General features: G+C 45.4%; 1 non-coding gene across 1 annotated transcript; it reads left to right on the plus strand.

The window, feature by feature from the left end:
- The first annotated feature begins 4,363 nt into the window (after window positions 1-4,363).
- On the plus strand, window positions 4,364-4,436 carry trnaa-agc (transfer RNA alanine (anticodon AGC)). Its single transcript has one exon. It is a non-coding gene; the product is annotated as a tRNA-Ala (tRNA).
- The last annotated feature ends 1,207 nt before the right edge of the window (window positions 4,437-5,643 follow it).

Raw genomic sequence — 5,643 nt, forward strand, 5'->3', positions numbered from 1 at the left:
TTCAGATAGGACGTTTTTAAACTGACGACGATTAAGGGAGGACTGTCGTATAAAATTCACTGTCACTATCCATTACTTCAGATAATTGTAATTTTTTACCGCACAAAGCCTACTGATGAATGATGATGAATACAGTGCAAAATAATCGTTTTTTCCCGGGTCTTCTGTGCGACGAGCAGTTGTATTAGATGACAGGCATATTTGTTCGAGCAAAGCAACTTTTTCTTTGTATATGCTGCCCATCAGTAAATGGTTTCCCTGCCTTAGCTATGACGTGCTATTTTGAAACTCGCCCTTACAATGGATTCTGATTGTTGTGATCGCTTTTTTAAATATTTCACGCTGATAAATTACGTTTTTCTTCAGTGCTTCTACTTTATCTGAAAGCATTTTGCCAATCACATCTGAGTATTTCTGTGCTTCGTATCGTAATGCCTTCGGATATTATATTCCTTGAGAACAGCGACGGTTTCTCTGCGTATTAAGCACAACGCTTTGTTATTGCTTTCAATCACGAAATAGTTTTCTTATTAAAAATACGGCACTCTTCGTCAACGTTTCTCCACTTAGCTCGTGACATTTCGATGTAAAATAAACAATGCAAGAAAACTCAAGCACAACAAACGTGAACCTGAGGTAAAGGTTATTTAATTTAACACTTGCGCGTAAGCATGCAGTGGTGACGCTTTCCTCTGTTCTCGGGCCGGATAAAGATACCGTAGGTTGGAGACACTTGGGTTAATCCATTCGATCGCTGCATATTGTTAAACACGGTGAACTCAGCGTTCTGTATAATGCGATTCTGTTTAAAACCGTTCCTACAGCTGTATCTGAACAGGAGGAGGAGACAGTTACAAGCTGTACAGCTCTATCCTGTCCGGCGCCCTTTATCCTGGAGTTTTCGATAGTTACGTTTAAATCTCCTGTCAGTAACAAAAAAAGCCTAGACTCCAAACTAATCTCATTTCTTGTACTTGAAACAGGTCCAGAGTGGGAGATCTCTCTATTAGTTTCAAAACTATTATTAGTTCAGATGTATTTAAAGCAGAAATCTAACATGCCAGCAATCTGCGCCACACGATACCTCCTTTTCTGAAGGCTGTGCTGAGTTTGAGATTGTGACTGATCGAAACAAATGATCATCTCACCTGTATCCTCCGGTCCTCCTCTGTGGTGCGAATCTGTAAGGTGGTGAAGGAGATTACCGCGCTGGAGTTTTATAGACACACATTTCCTTTCACTTTCGAGTTTTATCATGACTAGAACAGGGAGTAAGTAACTATCCCTCCTTTCACTTTCAACTTTTCATACTGATAAACTACTCGCGGAAATCCCAGAGAAAGAAAACTTCCTGTAGAGACTACTACATTTTTCTAATATAAAACTTTGAAATATAAGCACTAAACAGTTAATCATAACAGGTTTTAGACTACTTTGTATGTTAATTGAATTGTTTCCATAAAGCACCTGCAATTGAAACAACTCACATAATCTGGTTATATTAAAGGGTCTGAGGTGCAGCTCATAAACCTGTCTAAATATTGTTGGATTGGGATTGATGGGTTAAACTAGTGTAGCACTCTTGCCCAGTGGTGAGGAGGAAGTTTGGAGATACTGTGGAAATGTCTATAGAGATAGGCCCCGTAGAAATGTGCAGTACACAAAATATGTCAGTTTACTTTGACTTTATCCTGTCCATACAGACAAGATTATTTTATTCTCAGAAACTAACCACACAGTGCTCTATAACCACCAATGAGGACAATGTCTGAACAAGTCAAGTCTTTATCTGTAGCTGGAGACATACTGTATCAGCAACAGCCAGTCTCGTCTCTTCTGTGACCTCTAGCATACCTCCTGTCTGACATGATGTAATTGTTTTAACCCTGTGTACCGTACATTTCTTTACACAGAAAAATACTTAAATTACAATTGCAATCAGCTAACTCCCGTCAGAGCCCTGACTCCTAGAGACCCTGACTAAACGCAGCCAAGCCGCCTCAGAAAGGTCCTTTCCTGTAGCACCAAGGATATAACCACACAGTTGACAGCAGGACATAGGGAGGACCCTAGCTAAGAATGGAAAAGGCCCTGCAAATAATTTCACAGTGCGTCCTCTAAACCACTGCTTGTTACGAAATAGCAGAGCCCTATGCAGAAAACCATAACGATCTCCAGAGATGTAGTCGATATAACAATCCGAGGTCCGAAAGCCGTATTAAACAAGCTGGTGCAAAAGTACAAAACCAGATGTGGAGCCATGAGGAAGCCGAGAGTAGAAACCAGAATGATACCCAACGTACAAAAACCAAAACCAGGAGACGTAGTCAGAGAACAAACCAGGGTCAGGAAGCCAAAAACCAAGTAGTAAGTCGTAGTAAAAATAGAAGTAGCTCTAATCAGGAAAAACCCTCATATGAGCCCAGGGGAGAGTGTGAAGAAGCATTAAGTAGGCAGGGGTAAATGGGCAAATTGGGAACTGTGTTGGAATGTGAGGTGGAATGATGAGTCCTCCGGGGCCGTGGCATAACAGTATGGAGTTTTCTTTCAGCAAGTGAGTCTCCTATTCCTGTGAATTGTGTAGGTCCACATATTAATGCCTGCAGGTTTTCAGTGTGACTGGATTGTTCAGGTGGGTGTTGGTGCTGTAGTGAGTCTCACCTGAGAACCGCTCTGACTCATCTGTAATGGAGAGGAGACTCTGGGGTCTCAGGTGCTGGGTAAGCTAAGCTATCTGAGCTGAGACCTGGGCCGTTAGAAATAACGGACAGACAGGATAAAGTGAAAGTTTAAGCTGTCCTGGACTGCTAATTAAAATAGTTAACACCTCAGTACTACTGTAATAATTACAGAGGTGAAGCTCAGCCTTATTGTCATGGTCACTGCTAACTGAAGTGATAAAAACCCACTATGGAGGCGTAGCGGCAATGCTTGTTAATAAGACAGAATTAAGTGTTGGTATGCTGTCCTAAAGGAGGCCCTATCTCACCCTCCATCTCTGTGGTGCAGCCACAGAGAAAGTATTCATGCAGGCTGATTTAGGATGTTTTCTTTTGATAAGGAACAAGCTCCCAGACGGGGATGCACTTAGCTAAGCCTGGCTATCATGATCAATAGTCATCCATCAGTCTAGGGAGTGCCGAATGGACATCTGGACTGCATTCTTAAGTGTCAAGAGTAAGTGACTTATATCTCACCTTGACCAACCAATCAGAGACTGGCAGGGTGTGGTAATATCACGTGGGTCTCCAATGCCCGCCAAACTCTCAACCAATCAGCACACATCTGGGTCTTGGTCAAAAAGGGAGCGCAAGCTCAGATCGAGGCTCTCCTTGGCCATTTTCGCTCATCCTCAGAGACAATCACGTGACAACTGCTGTTGTCTGCAAAGGGACTTGGACTTTGTTCTAAGCGCGAGGCCGAGGATCCCGTACGTACTCAGAATTCTACCAACGTGAATGCTCCGCTTGATCAACGGCAGCCTACAGTTGGACCCTCGTCGACAACCGGAATAGCTTATTCAGAAGCAGCGCTGGACCGGGAATGAACCAGCTTCTTCCCAGGCAAAAGAGTGACTTGTGAGGACTCGCGGTCACACTCTGTGCATAGAGACTTTCTACTAGCCAGCCAGACTGCTGGTAGATCCCCTCGGAGCAACGACTGCCCTGCGCGCCGCAGTCAGATTCCTCCGCCCGTCCTACTCCGAGCTGCTCCTCGACTGGTTGGCCGGTAGCCAGAGGACGCCGGGACAACGCCCATTGGACAACCACTGCAACAGAGGCTGCAACAGAGCCTGTCAGCTGGTTTGGTGTTCGTGCCGGGAGATTCCACATCCATACACAGTGGATAAGTAAACCCCATGTTCTACATTGCGTCTCGAGAATTCAATTGTACCTCAACACAAGTTGTTATCAATTTAATTCATGAGTAATGTATTTACTTCCGAGTTTAGAGTAACAGTGGGTAATAACACTGATTAGCGATTTGGTAACCGAACAATATATATTGACATATATTCTCTGTTGTGTATCTCTTTGTGTTGGCATCTCTTCGAGATTATAAACCTTATATAATGATAACCCTCACAGTAAGGTCTGCCGCTCGTATCCAGGCAGACTAGTATATGTTTGGTGCACAGTTTATATTAATAAATGTATCTCGTGTATTGAACCCGTGTCTGTGCGTTGTTAGTTGTTCTGACGATTGATTTTCTAAAAGCCCCAACGAACAACCTCGTGATTACTGCTACAATTAATAATTGTCTCAGTAAACCCATCAAACCACTACAAGACCAAGGGCAGTGGGCGGTGCCCGGCAAGAGGGGCAGAGGCGGTAAGACATGATGCCGAGACGCATGGAGCGAGGGGGATTAGCTCAAATGGTAGAGCGCTCGTTTAGCATGCGAGAGGTAGCGGGATCGATTCCTGCATCCTCCAGGTCTGAGTTTGGAGCTCCAGGAGCCTAGTGCTCTCGTTTAGCCACTGCAACTTCTGACAGGTGCTCCTCCGTTGCGGAGAGAATGTCCTTCAGTTGTCAAGAGTTGAAGGGCCACACCTCCTTCCCAACCTCAGTCTGCACTGAGCGCGTCTCCAGCATTTTCTCTTCCAATTTGTCATCTTAGCAAGTGAAAAGTATATCCGAGTGAAAACAGTGCTGATAATACTCTCACAGATTGTTAGAAGACGTGCTTTTGATCATCGATTGCTTAACAATCACATTCGTTCGACTTGAGCCATCAAGCTCGTAGTTTTCCTTCAAATCTTGGAAGCTCTCAGTGAGAACATCATAGGCTGCAGGACACCCCGTAACTTGAGTACTTCAACAGAAAGAAGAGCAGACAGCTCCACAAATATGCGAGGCGCAGAGAGCGCAAGGCAAGCCGCACACGTTTCAGTGGCTGAGAGAGGGCAGTTTTTGCTTCTGCATTTCCCAAGTAAGGACACATGACAACAAGCAATCGCGGTGCTCATCTACAACATAGTGGTGATGAGTTTTCAGTACGTGTTCTTTTGAACGAGCAATGAGGTTGCCGCCTTGGACAGCTGACTGCACGCTCTCATTGTGCCACGTGATGAGAATTCACCAGGCTCGTTCAGTCATTAGTCACATTCCATTGTTTGCCATAAGCAGACACTGCGAAGTGATGTGGATATCAGTTCCCAGATTTGTGGACGAGGAGGAAAGGAGCACACAAGGGCACGCCCGGGAGTTGAACCCAGGACCTCTCACACCCTAAGCAAGAATCATATCACTAGACCAATGAGCCACAGCAGCACTTGCCATTTCAATCTGTCAGCGAGCTTGAGGACGGGGGAGAGGCGTCATTCGCTCGTCCAGTCAGACCTTCATCAATTAGTCAAGAATGCCGCAATTACACGACTGCCTTGCAGACGAAGGGCAGTGAACTGCGCCCGGTAAGAGGGGAACAAGCGGCACTAGGCGACACCGAGGCATGAGCCCCAGCGAGGGGGGTTAGCTTGCGTGGTACAGCGCTCGCTTTGCATGCGAGAGGTAGCGGGATTGATTCCCGCATCCTCCAGGTGTGTGCTTAGAGCTTAATGTGCCGAAAGGTGTCCTTTAGCCTGTGGTCACGCCTTGCATGGAGAGCATCGTGCAGCTGTCAAGCGTTTCGCAGCCACGCCC

Source organism: Atractosteus spatula, chromosome 10, assembly GCF_055471065.1.
Source record: "Atractosteus spatula isolate fAtrSpa1 chromosome 10, fAtrSpa1.hap1, whole genome shotgun sequence".
In the NCBI taxonomy this organism is placed as follows: domain Eukaryota; kingdom Metazoa; phylum Chordata; class Actinopteri; order Semionotiformes; family Lepisosteidae; genus Atractosteus; species Atractosteus spatula.